This window comes from Solanum dulcamara, chromosome 10, assembly GCF_947179165.1.
Source record: "Solanum dulcamara chromosome 10, daSolDulc1.2, whole genome shotgun sequence".
Lineage (NCBI taxonomy): Eukaryota > Viridiplantae > Streptophyta > Magnoliopsida > Solanales > Solanaceae > Solanum > Solanum dulcamara.
Window position 1 is genome coordinate 66,493,005 of NC_077246.1, and position 14,032 is coordinate 66,507,036.

A 14,032-nucleotide genomic window follows, 5' to 3' on the forward strand; every position below is an offset into this window, starting at 1 on the left:
CAATTTTATGATCATCCCACCCCACCCAAATTAGGACTTTTCAACCATTAATTTTAAGGTAAAACCCTCCTCTAAGGTTAACCACCATAGATTCTAGGGTTTAGGAACAAATTACAAGCTAGGGGGAGTAATTAATTTATTTTTATCGATGAAAATGATGAAAAACTGGTGGTTGCGTCCCTAAGTCACTCTTGTAGTTCCCCAACTCGAGATAGCAAAATAATGACAGATTTGGGGACATTTAGTAACACCCTTAAAGTTTCTAACTTAATCTAACTCTAAAAAGATTTGAAAATTTCACCAAATAAGGACCACGAGAGCCACCACGTACCATACTCAACTTTAAGACCCGTGGAGAGTGGTCGTATTGACGGAAGAAAATGGGGGAAGTGAGAGGAAGGGCCTATAGAGGGCTTCACGATCCGTGGTGAGTACCACATACCGTGACACCATCTGTGAACTTGACCCCAAGACCCCCTTAAGTGGAGTAACGACCACGACATGCTGCATGGATCGTGGAGGGATTCACGGTCCATCATGACCTTTATGAAGTCGACCCCAACCTGACCCAATCCAACCCTCACAATCACGACCTATGGTGAGTTTCACAGGTCGTGGTGGCCCTCCGTGAAGGTGCCCAACTCAGTTTCTAATGAAGGGCATTTCAGTCTTTCTTCACTTATTTCCAACTAAACCATGCATGTTTAGGGACTAAAAATTAGCCCCTTATCATAACCAATAGGGTTTTTCCTCTCATTAATGCTTAGAACTTTTGGAGAAGAGACTAGAGAGAAGGAGAAGAGCTAGAGTTCAAGATTTTCAAGCAATTCATTCGAGTTTTGATCGTTCCTTCAATTTTTAGTGGGTATGTAAGGCTTATATGAATGTGGGATTAAGTTCTTCCACGTGCCCTACATCTTCATTGAGCCGAGACTGAGTCTAGAGTTGAGTTTGAGTCCTTATATACATTGAGTTCATGAGTTAATTCTTCTTCTACTGAGTTATGTAGAATTTTGTATTGAGATTATCATTGTTTACTATTTCTCAATTGATTCTAATTGTTGTTCATGGCTACTTTCCTACAAACCTTAACTGATGTGATGATCATGACTTTGAGATGCATATTATTGAGTAAAAATGATGGTTTTTAGGCATTGATGAAGAGTGATATATATTTATATATACACACACATATAAGGACTATATATATATTGAGTCTAAATAAGTATGAGGGTCGAGTATGATTGATTGAAATTGAAAAAGAATTTTGACGAGATGTGAATATTTTTAAAAGCATATTTTACTAAAAGAACTTAATGTGAGCATGAGCATTGATTGTAAATGAGTCTGAAAATATGTTTTTTTAAATCATATAGTTGATGATTGAGATGAGATTGAGATTGATAAAAGTCCAATGAGACTAGATGAGATGATTTGAATGAATTGATTTGATGTCTTTTGGGAGTCATATTGAGAACTGATATGGGTAGGAGTAAAAAATACCTCGAACCCCATAAGCTACGTACGTAGCCAGTGTAGGATAGAGGCTATGCCTCTCTAAGTTCCAAAATGAAGGACTTGATTGATTGTGGATCTAATGAGGTTGATCGTTCCTTAACCTGGCAAGGTATTGGACGACTGCAGCAACAACGGTGGAAAGTGTTGTATCATCACTAGCTCATAAGTGATGGTTGTCGGTTAGACAAACTCTCCTAAAATGAATAGTTTGATTTGATTGAGCTGAATGTCATTGAATCTATTTTCAAAGAATTGCTTATTACTTTTAAACTTGCATACTTGTTGAGTTGAGTCATTTCAGAGTGAGTCCTTTGAGTTGAGTTGTACGAGGTTGAGTATTGACGATTGTATTCCTTTCCAGCTATTTTACATACCCGTACATTCTATGTGCAGACTTTATTTGGATTGCATCTTTTTATGACGCAGATACAAGTGCTAGACATCATCAACAAGCACTTCTTTAAAGATTTATCTCATTTCTGATAGTGGAGAGACCTCCTTGCTTTTGGAATGATCATTTTTATTTCATTTGTTATTTTGAGTAGTTCTTTTAAAATAGCATGGGCTTGTGTCATCACCTTCTGTACAGTTGATAGATACTTCGTAGACAGAGTTTGATGATGTAATTGGAGTAGTTCTCCTTTGAAACTACTTCTTCTAAGGATTATTTCTTTCATTTGATGTTGATGATTGCGAGCCCACCTAAGTATTCTTATTTTCACTTTAAGTCTTCCACTGATGAACGATTAAGTGATAAGACCAAGTGGTTCTCTCAGAGGCCAAAGATGGTTTCTGAGTGCCGGCCACACCTAGGGTACCCTCTCGAAGCGTGACACTTCAGCTGAGTGATTGAATGTGTGATCAGACCAAGTGATTCGCTTAGGGCCAGCAATGTTCTACGAGTGTTGGCCACGCCTAGGGTACCGTCTCAGATCGTGGCACTATTCTACACTAAAACCCGACCTACTTTGCTATAGCTTTATGGGTCTATTATAGCTGCTCCGCCATAGCAGGACCACCCACTATAGCGGGAATTAATTTTCCCGCTGTAACAACGGGACACCCTCTATAGATGGTTGCATTGGATAGAAACTCAGAGTTCTCCCCAAAATTCCCCATTTCGCAACACACCTTTGAACCTTGATGTTTTAAACTAACCTATTCAAGCCAAATTCGATATCAGGAGTTCTACTTACCCGAATTTAATTTTAAACAGTCCTTACCTTACTCAGATTTTGTCTGAGACTGGCCTAACCTAAATTTTTTAGGTTACTACTCAAAAACGTTTTCTAGCCAAAATGTAAGGACCCTGAAGGTCATTTTTAGAAATTTTATAAAATAACTGTTTTACCTCTCTCGGTAGTTTCCCCGGGTCATATTTGATCAATTTTTAAGTTGGTTTTGGAATTTTATTGAAAGGTTAAGATTTTTGAAAGTTGTGAGTTTCAAAAGGTCTAACTTAGTCAAAAGTGGTTTTTGGTACCAACTAAAGTTACGAGCTCTGAAATAGAATTTCGTCAGTTCTATTAGCTTCAAAATTTGGAATTTGATTTAAAAGAGTTATCGATTTCAATTTTGGAGTTGTATTGTGGAATTGAGGTTTTAAGTTAAAAGTTTGAGAAAATTCAGTCTAAGTGTTGACTTTTTTTCAATATTCGATGCTTGAAATGGATTTTCAACGATTTTATTAGACTCGTGGGATGATTTTAGGCCTAGAAAGAGCATAGGTTGAAAGTTTTAGAGTTTTTGAGCTTAATTTTGTAATTTTGAGCCTAAATTTAATTTAATTGCGACTATTCAGATTTCGAGTAAAGAAGACCTCGAATTTGATTCCGACGGTTCTACTAAATTCGAAACATTAAATTTAGTAGGATAGAATATAATGTTAGTGTGCACGGGGTTCTAAACGAATTCCGAGGGTCCATTTAGTGATTTTGATACTAAGTGAGTTGTTGTTCTGGTGCCTATGATTTCCTTCTCTCCATTTGTGGAGCTCATGTTGTTCCTACTCCGCGTTCGCGGAGCATCTGTTTTCCCTTCATTGCGTTCGCGGAGCATGAGGCACGTTCACGAAGGATTCTAGTGTATTGCCTCCGTGGAGTTAATGGACCGCATTCGCGGAGGGACCAACTAAACAGTGAAATGTTTTCAAAAGTCAAGATTCTCCCATTTTTCACCATTTTTGAACCTTGAGAGCTTGGGATGGACGATTTTAAAGAGAATTTTCAAGGAACTTCGTTGGGTAAGTAATTTTAATCCATAATCTTCGTTACTCATTGATTATATCACGATGTTGACCTTTAATTCCTTGATTTTGATTCCAAAATGGGAGTTTTCATCAAGAACATGGAATTTTGCAAATTTTGGGATTATGAACTGATTTTAATTTCGTTTTCAAAATGATTTTTATTAATGGATTTCAAATACATTGATAACATTTTTATGTAAAAAAAATTCAGAAATACCCCTTTGTTTTTGAAATTGAGTTTTTGGATCGATTTTGGCCTGATTTCTAAAGTTGATGATTTAGGTATCATCGTGTTCGTATTCTTATTGAAAATTCATATTTGAATAGATTTTTTTAATTTGGACACTCGATAGAAGGGGAAGACCCAAGTTTCGAGATAGTTTGTGATTGAGTTGAGGCAAGTAAACTTCTAAACCTTCGTTAAAGCTTGAAGAATCATGTGTTTCTTGTTATGTGTGTTATGGAGTAATGAGAATTGGTTTGGGTACTTGCTCACTTTGATTGATCTTAATAATGATAAACAGGGTAATAAAAAGGCAACTTGATGACTTTTATCGATGTGATTGATGCGATGATGATTTTGATACATTAGTGGAAATATGACGTGGTTATCTTGATATAAAATACATGTTCTTATTGTAGTCATGATATTCTAATATTCGTGTGAACATTGCCTATTTGCACTAGTTCTGATACATTGAGATGAGACTGGATTAATGATTATACTGAAGAAAAATGGTTTCGGCGGATACCTGGACCATGTGAGTCCCCCATTGGTTCTGGCCTACTAGTCAGTGGATATGTATATTAGGACAAACATGCATCACTATACATGACATCTCATTGTATTGTATTGCACATCTTTTGTCATCTATGACTGTGTTTACCCCTTGGTGTTTGTGTGATTGATATACTTGATCTTGATATGATTTGACTGAGATGTTGTTGAGTTATTATCGACTTGAGTGCTATATGATATATAAATTGTTAGGTTATGTTGATTTTTGTGCAGGTTATAGTTGAAGAGGTTCGGTTGGGATGAAAGGAATACTTGTGTTCTATTTAGCTTTGATAACCATTAGTAGTCTACTTGCTTTAGTACCATGTTGCTTGGTACTCACTCCTTGCTTCTACACTTGTATAGGTTGTAAGCCCGAACCTGTGTGATTCCTTCCTATTCCTACCATATCCGAGGCTATCACCTGGAGTTGTTGAGATAGCAATTGCATTCTTTCGGCGGACACCTCCTACTCTTTCTCTGTTTTAGTCCTGTTTTTTTTGAGATAAAGACATTTGAGACTGTATTTCTTTTCGTATCTTATATATTACATTAGCGGCTAGTACACATGACAATCAATCTTAGGGATATTTAGTATATTTACCCGTTTTGCTTACATTATGCCTTGTATCTTCTTATTACTTCCGCATTTACTCCTTATTGGGTTTTAGGATGACTCGTCTCTGTGGGTTAAGACGAGTGTCATCACACTCGATTTTGGAACGTGACACAAAGTTTTCAACTATTGATTTTTCCATAACGATAGAAAGAGATTGTTACAACAAACATTAAAATTTGCTTTTATTCTAGACTTGCTTGACAAAAAAAGTCAAAATTAGGAAAAAGAGTTAATAACGGGGATTTGGGAGTTTCAACTCCCATCTAATGACGAGTTGTTATAAGGAAAGTCTACCTAAAATCTATGATGGAGGTTAATTAATACACATTCAAGTGGCAAAAAGACTTAGGATGATATAGGATGATATTTCGCCAATTGGGTCGAATGTTTTTAGAGAAATCTTCGATTCATCATCTTTGCACATGTGAATATCTAAACGAAGATTTACTTGCATTACATCCTATTTGGAAGCACAACCCTAGTTTCTATTAATTTATCGAATTAATCATTTTCGACAAAACGTTATTAGTTTTATAAATCCAAATAAATTTATCCCACTTTCAACCCCCCCCCACCCCACCCCCCGCTCTATATAGACTTTAAGTTGGCCATGCATTAATCACATAATTTCTCACTTTATTAGTTAGATTCTATATTTAATAACGATTGCTTATATTCCATACAGTGTAATTTAGGCGTATCAGATATCAACAATATTGTTGCGCATGATTTATAATTAATCTTGTTCATTTGATTGGTTTATAAATTGAATTAATTGAGTTGTCGTCAGCAAAAGTGAAAGCTCTCTTACTGAACTATCATTACTTATTTTTAACAGAATTTTTTTTCTTAAAAAATTGGAAAGTTATTTTTAAAAGAAATATTATTCTACTGTGAAGCTTATGTTTGGATCTTTCGCAAAGGACACTGTAGAAGGTATTACTTATAGTGTTGGTTGATGTGAATGACATAGGCATATTTATGCAACAAAGGAATATGATGAGCATCTATATTGATCAATCCTAAGACATTGATCCAACAACAGATGAAAGTTTATACCAAAGGCTCATAGGTAAACTTATGTATCTAAAAATAATTAGGCCAGATATATCTTTAGTGTACAAATTCTTAGTCAATATCGACAACCTGTAGAGATTCATATGGAGGCAACATTATGTGAGATACTTGGAGAAACAACCAGGCCAAGGAACACGATATGTGATGACCTGGTTGATTTTGGTTATTTATGATAGTTTAGGTGTGTTTGGTATGAAGGGAACATTTTCTGAAAAATATTTTCCAACTTTCTCATGTTTGGTTGGCTTAAATGTTTTGGAAAATATTTTTCAAATCAACTTATTTTTCTCAAATTTAAGGAAAATAACTTACCTCCAAAAAGTAAGAAAAACATTTTTCAAAACTCTTTCTTCAAACTTCACACTTCAATGTTCCACTCGAACTCAAGTCTCAAGTACTGATTCCTCGTACTAATCCTGGATCCAACTCTTGATTCCAGATGCGGGACCTGAAACTTGATTCCCACTTTGGGATCGGACTCTCGACCTCAATTCGAGACCCTACTCTCAATCCTCAGATCAAATCGGGGTCGGATTCCAATTTAGGTGTTGAATCCCAAATCAGAATTCGAGGTCGGATTTCGAATTAAGTTTTGGGATCTGGTGCCGAGGTGGGGTTTTGAGTCGAGTGTCAGAGTCTATTTTGGGTCAAGAGTCGAATTCGAGCTCTGAATCTATCATCTGATTTGAATCCCGATACAAAAATCAGATCCCGAGTCAGGAGTCAAGGTCTGATCCCGCTTTGAAAGTCGGAACTTGGGTCAGGGTCGAAACATGTTTTGGGATCGGGTCTCAATTTGAAAGTCGTATGCTATGTCTAGTGTCGGGGTTGGGACCTCGTTTGGAAGCTGGGTCTCGATTCAAGTGGTGAAATACGGGCTAGTATTGGGATCGGGTCCCAAATCAATCATCAAGTGTCGGGATCTAGATCGAATCTAGTTCAAATATCGAGTCCCAAATTGGGAGTCTAGATCAATTCGCGGGTCAGATGTCAAGGTCGGATCCGGAATTGGTCATTGGGGTCGTGTCCAGGTTCAGATGTCATGATCGTAGTCAAATTTTAATTCGAATGTTGAATCTAGAGTAGGGAGTTAGGGTCAGATACAGAGTTCGATCTCGAGGTTGTATCTCAGATTGGTCATCGGGGTCATGTTTCTATTCGGGTATGGGGATCGGGGTCTCAAATCGAAGTCGGGCCCAGATTGGGAGTCATGATCAGGTCTCAGGTTAGATGTCGGGGTCGGATCCTAGATCGATCGTAGGGGTTGTATCTCGATTTGGGTGTTGGGATGGGGTCTCAAATTGGTTATCGAGATTGATTTTCGAGTCAGAAACTATTTTTCTAAAAAGTATTTTCTACTCTCTAGCCAATAAAAGATATTATGTGTAAAATATTTTTCATTAACCAACAAAACACTAGAAAATAATGTTTACCTACCATTCAAGCATGAGAAAATATGTTAGAAACAAACTTAATTTTTTTTAAAAAAAAAAGAAATTCTAGGAAAAGAAAAATATTTTCTTGCATTCCAAACACACTCGTACTTTGTCTATTTGTTTAAACCCAAAATTTAAGAATATTAATATTAATTGATGTCAAGTTAAAAATTATATTTATGTCTAATGTCTATTCGAGGCCGGCAAACAATAAGAAAATCACAATTGGACCACAAGAGAAAGGTGTCCGACCTGCAAAATGGACACATGTCCAAGGACACTTGTTCCTTTCACAATTCCAGCTCATGGAATTAATCCCCATTGGATCCAACTTCATAAAGAATAAGTTAGTTAGGGATAGGGAGATGTTACCCCATAGAGATAAGGACCAAATATTATATACTCTCTGTATTAATTGGTTTGTCATATATTCGTTTTAAATTTATCTCTAAAGGAACGTTTCTTATATTCTTTTAAGTTAATCATAGTGTATTTTTTTATCGAAAAAATCTTTGATCTTATCTGATTTTATCCTATATATGTCCATTTTTACATGTTTATTATATTAAAAATAGATATTCATTTTTACTTATTTAATTTATAAAAATCAAAAAGATAATTAACCATTTTATACATATATTACCCTTATTATTAAGTATTATTTTCAACATCTTTGATGATTATTAATAATTAAGAGTGATATTGTAAGATTATTTTACTATCTATTAAGAAATATTCCCCATTAAACATGAACAAGTAAATATGACCGAAGAAAGTAATTAACATGTATGGGAAGAAAAGGACAAAAATATCCTTAAGGAGTCGTTTGGTGTAGGATAAAAAAATAGCCTAGAAATAAAATTTTGAAGTCTTATTTAATTGGCAAGCTTGGATAACTTATTTTATTATTTATATTATAATAATGTGATAAGTTATACCATATAATATAATAGAATAAATTATTCCATTTTATCTCAGAATAATCAATCTTAAAATAATTTGCTTCCATCCAAACGACCCGGTAAGAGTCTGAGATTGTGGACTATCTGCTTCCTCTTCATCACAAAACAAGATCATGTTAATTGTTAGGTATGGGACCAAATTCAATTTCTCCGTACAACTTAAATTCGTTGACAATGTGTTGCATTATTTTCAGGCTTAATATTTTTCCTCTTACAACAACATAAATTAAATACAAAAGTTTTATTTTTTGATCCATCTAATATTTTGACCCTATTAAAAAAAATGAGGCTCATTTACCGTGGCCTACTCACATAAAGTGAAAATGATCAATTGAACTTCTTTCATCAAAAAATATAGTCTATAATATAAAAAATTATATAAAGTATATAAATTACAATTTTTTAAATTTCACCACTGCCCGCCTACGTCCTAATCCGACATAATGTAGATGGAGACCCAAAACTGATTTTCAAATCGTGTCTTGCCGTAGGCCTTACATAGAAGAGGCTCAAAGTTGTTGGACGTTGTCTCAATGACTATTTGGAATACTTGAGTATCGTTCTGAATCGTTTGAACTTTTAATTGCATGGACTTTTCTAAACCCTTTGCCAATAATAATTGTGTATGATTTAAAACCGATCCATATCTTATTATTACTTTGAATTGACAACTCAACTAGCCTTTATGATTTTGCTTGGATAAGGACCAAATCAATTTTATGATCTTGTATACTCACTAGATACAGAAGCCCATGCTACTATTTTTATGTCTTAATTTATGTGAGACAAACGAAATTTAAAAAGTCAATTAAAATTTTTAATTATTTTTTAAAATATTTTAAGTTGTCAACTTCTTTTATGATTTGTAAATATTTTTAGTTGTTAATTATTGTGATTTAGAGTATATTTTACGTATTTTTTAAATAATATATGGTTATTCATCTGTTCTTATTTATGTAACACCGATAGAGAGTCAACCATAGTTTTTATATGTTTTTAAAAATATTTTAAGTTGTTAATTATTGTGAGTATAGAAATTTTAGTGTAGTCTTCAAATGTATAATGTATTTGAAAATTTGAAGAGTTGTCTGTTTGTAGTATCTTATTAGATAGTGAAATATTTTATATTCTTAATTATTATGATTTTGTAGTACTTTTTAAGTAATTTTTAAACATATAATAAAAGGATTAAATTGATAATTATAGAGATTTATAGTACTATTAACATAATTAATAAACATATAGTAAATTAAAAAAGAAAATAAAATAAATAAATTAAAATAATAAAAATTAATTTATTTGGGTGGACCCATTTGGAAGCATGCAGCTCAAACAGGCACGTCTATGAGTTGTGTGTTTCAAGCCTCTTCTATAATTTTCAGAAATCTGAAGAAACACTCAAAAGTTATTTTCACCTTTTTCACTTTAAATGTGTAACAACCCCTAAAATGTTGTATGTCGGTATTTCAATTCTCGACAAAAATAATACAGCCTCTGTATTTTAGGCATAACTTTTCATAGGTTGGTCCAAATTAGGTGATTCAAATTTCTGGGTAATCACAACATCCTTACCTACAACTTTCATGAAGAACATAACTTCAAATTCGGAGTATAAGTAGGTCAAAAAAATTAATCTTTGCAAGATATAGTGCTGTGACGGAATTGAGTGTTGATAGAAGAAAATTCATATCTCACTATAGGTTGCTCCAAATTGGTTGATTCTTGAACGATATGAAACTAGACTTCCATATCTACAATTCTTATGAAGACACCAAATCCTAATAAGGAATTTATCTTATTCAAACGCAGCTTCAAAAACAAATATTCTGTTAAAAAGAACTCATCTTACCTACCATGGAAACATCTAGATGCATTTGACATCATGCATGACATAAATTGTCCTCCATTTAACATCATCCATGACATCAATATATTCCATTAAATTTTCAGATTTTTCTTTATAATTATTTTATTTATTGTTAGGTCCCTCTTTCCCACCTATAAATACCCACCTTATTTCCTCATTTTATTCATCAAGCTTTCTTAAGCATTTCTTCTCTCTATATACTTCTTCTCAAATATAGTTTTAGTTTTAGTAGTATAAAAATACTACTCCGGTGATTCTTATACTCCGGGTAGTACACAAAATGCTCCGGCGAGAAGAAAAGGCTAGGGATCCAAGAGTGTTCCAATCCGGAGTAAACCTTCGGATTTAAGGTATGTAAGACTTTCATAGCATTGGATTGAGTTCGTCCATGCGCCCAATATTTAAATTTATTATAATTGAGTTATAGTTGAGTTTTATCCAAATCTTGAATTCTAAATGAAATAATTCTTCTTCTATTGAGTTTGATATATTTATGCATTAATATTATTATTATTATTGTTATCTCTCATATTATTGGAATTATTGTTCATGGCTACTTTCCCATGAATCCTAATTGATTTAATGTTCATGAATATTTTTACACATATTTTGAGTAAAGATGTTGGCTTTTTAATATTTTCATTGATAAAAAGAGTGATATGAATTAATACTATATATGTATTTTATTGAGTTTTGAAAGAGCAAAAGAATTGAGTTTAAATGATTTTTTGAGTAAATGATGTTTTGAGCAAGATGTTTTGATGAGATGTAAATGATGTTTTCAAAGTATAATAATTGATGAAGAGGTAATGAGATGAGTTTGATGATTTAAATTAAAGTCCAATGAGACTAGATGATGAGTTTAATATGAGCACATATTTTGGGAGTAGTATTGAGCACCGAGTTGGGTAAGAGTTTAATTGACTCAAACCCCAGAACTACGTAGCCAGCGTAGGATGGAGGCTATGCCTCTTAAGTCCCAAAAAGAGGACTTTGATGAGTGGATCCAAGATGGTGATGTCCTTTACCCTGGCAAGGTATTGGATGGATGTGGCAACGACATCGCTTCGTTGTATCATCGCTAGCTCATAAGTGATGATTGTCGGTTAGAGAAACTCCCAACTGAGTAAGCATTGCTTATTACTATTATTTTTATTATTATATTTTAAACTTGCATTACATATTCATGTTGAGATGATGTTGAGTTCTGAGCTGAGTTTTATTGAGAGGAGTATCTTGATATCTGTCCTTATTTTCCTGCCATTTTACATACTTGTACATTCCACGTACTGACGTCATTCGACCTGCATCGTTTTATGATGCAGATACAGGTGTTAGAGATCCTCAACAAGCGCATCGTTGAAGATCATTTCTTTTCAGCTATTTGGTGAGTCCTTCTTGTATTCGAAGGAACTCCTTATCCTTTTATTATTGTTGAGTGTGATGTTTCTTTTGAGGTAGCCATGGACATGTCATTGGCACCATCTAAGAGTATTAGAGGCTTCATAGAGAGAGTCTGATGATGTAATCGGAGTAGTTCTCCTTAGAAACTACTTCTTCTAATAATTATCTATTTTTCCTTTGATTATGACAAGCCCACATTAGTATTCTTAAGTCTTCCGCTGATGAATAAATAAGAAATGAGACCAAGTGGTTCTCTCAGAAGTCAGAAATGGTTTCTGAGTGCCGGCCACGCCTAGGGTACCCTCTTGGGGCGTGACAAAATGACTCACACAAAATATAAAAACAACTCTAATTTATAGTTATGATCAAATAGAACTTTAATTTTCAAATATCATTTTTCACTTTAAAAATAAAAATTTATTTCTTTCAAATATTCACTATTTGCAGCTCTAATATATTTTATTAATAAGATATTAGAAATGCAATTATTTACATTCATAAGAAATAATTTGACATAAAATCAACAAAATTGAGGCAGAAGAAGTTGAGAATTGGAATTGTAATTCAAAAGTAAGGTCCATATATGTTAAAAACAAAATAAATAAAAATCAATAAAAAAAAAACTAAAACGTGAAAATAAGGAAAAGAACAGCCTCACATGCATTGGAATGAGGTCTGCTTTTCGGCTGAACCAAATGGTAAAAAGGAAAATTCAAGCTGGCTTTTATGTCAAAATATGAGAAAGTACAATTTTGAAATAGTGAAGTATAATTTGTCCAAGCATAGTAATAATAATGTATACACCAAAACTACCCCTAGCTGAAGCAGACATGTCGACCACGACGCGTCTGCTTCAAGCCGCTTCTATGTAGTAGTAAATATAGTAGTAAATAGTGGTGGAGTCACCTTGTAGTTAGACGGTTCATCCGAATCTTCTATGTCAAAAAATTATATTATTTATATATGATTAAAATAATATTTTATGTATATATATTAGATTTTGAACCCCCTTCAATTAGTTCGTATATCTACTTCTTCAGATTTTAAACTTTTTTTTAACAAAATCCTGATTCCGCCACTGGTAGTAAAGTAATATAATTTGGATAGACTTAAATATTTGAAAAATTAAAGGGTGCTACCAAAGGGCATGGACGGGGTTTACTCAAACGAGTTGAATAAGCAAGCCCATCCAATTCAATTACACAAAAAGAGTAATTAGAGAATCCAACTGGGAACGAATACTTTGAGCTTTTCTTCATTTGCGACTGGAATTTGCTCTCAAGGAAGATTGGATGTAGGTACCTGTTATTCAAGAATCTTTCCTCAGAATGGATGATGAATGGAAGCGAGATTGGATTAGCGTATAGAAACTACAACTACAGATTTGATCCCTTTCTCTTAGGGAATCTCGACTAGCGCTAGGTCAGAAAAGTGATAACTCAAAAATCTCTCCAAGTAGGATTGAACCTACGACCAATCGGTTAAGAGCCGACCGCTCTACCACTGAGCTACTGAGGACAACGGACTTAATGTTGGAAGCCGACTCTCATTCTGTGGACCAACCTACCAATTCGAGAAAAGGGTCAAGATATGGTGTTGCGGTCAAAACCTCTACTTTAGAGTAGATCCATCCTCCCTCCGGGTCTCAATTAGGGTATGTAGTCCTATCCTAAAAGAAAGATCCTATCTTGCCTCCCTAAAAAAAATTTGCACTTTGTTCAAATAATAGTTGTACTCGTATGGTAAGCAGCATCTAATTGAATTGATTCACCGGATCTTTCATCTGCGAAAATGGAAGAGATGTCTGTTAAGGTCGACCGCACGATTATATAGCCAAAGGGAATAGGCCGCACCTAAAATCATCCCAAGCGCTGTCGTCTACAGTTCACACTTGGGAAAAGGCGACTCTCCAGTGTTTCCAGTCCTACCCCTATAGGAATATCCCTCTAGAGGGACCGTCAACGTATGCTTACCCTTGAAAGAGTTCGTAATACCTCACTGATCGATCGCTATTTCTCGTATATCATTCCATATCGAGAAGAGGGATGTGTACCTCCAGCAACAACAAGAGCTTCGATGTACTAGTACCTGCCACAAAAACATGGCATCCGATTGAAAGAAAG

General features: G+C 34.3%; 1 non-coding gene across 1 annotated transcript; it reads right to left on the reverse strand.

Moving 5' to 3' along the window:
- Positions 1-13,356: 13,356 nt before the first annotated feature.
- On the reverse strand, positions 13,357-13,427 carry TRNAK-CUU (transfer RNA lysine (anticodon CUU)). The gene has a single exon. It is a non-coding gene; the product is annotated as a tRNA-Lys (tRNA).
- Positions 13,428-14,032: the final 605 nt, after the last annotated feature.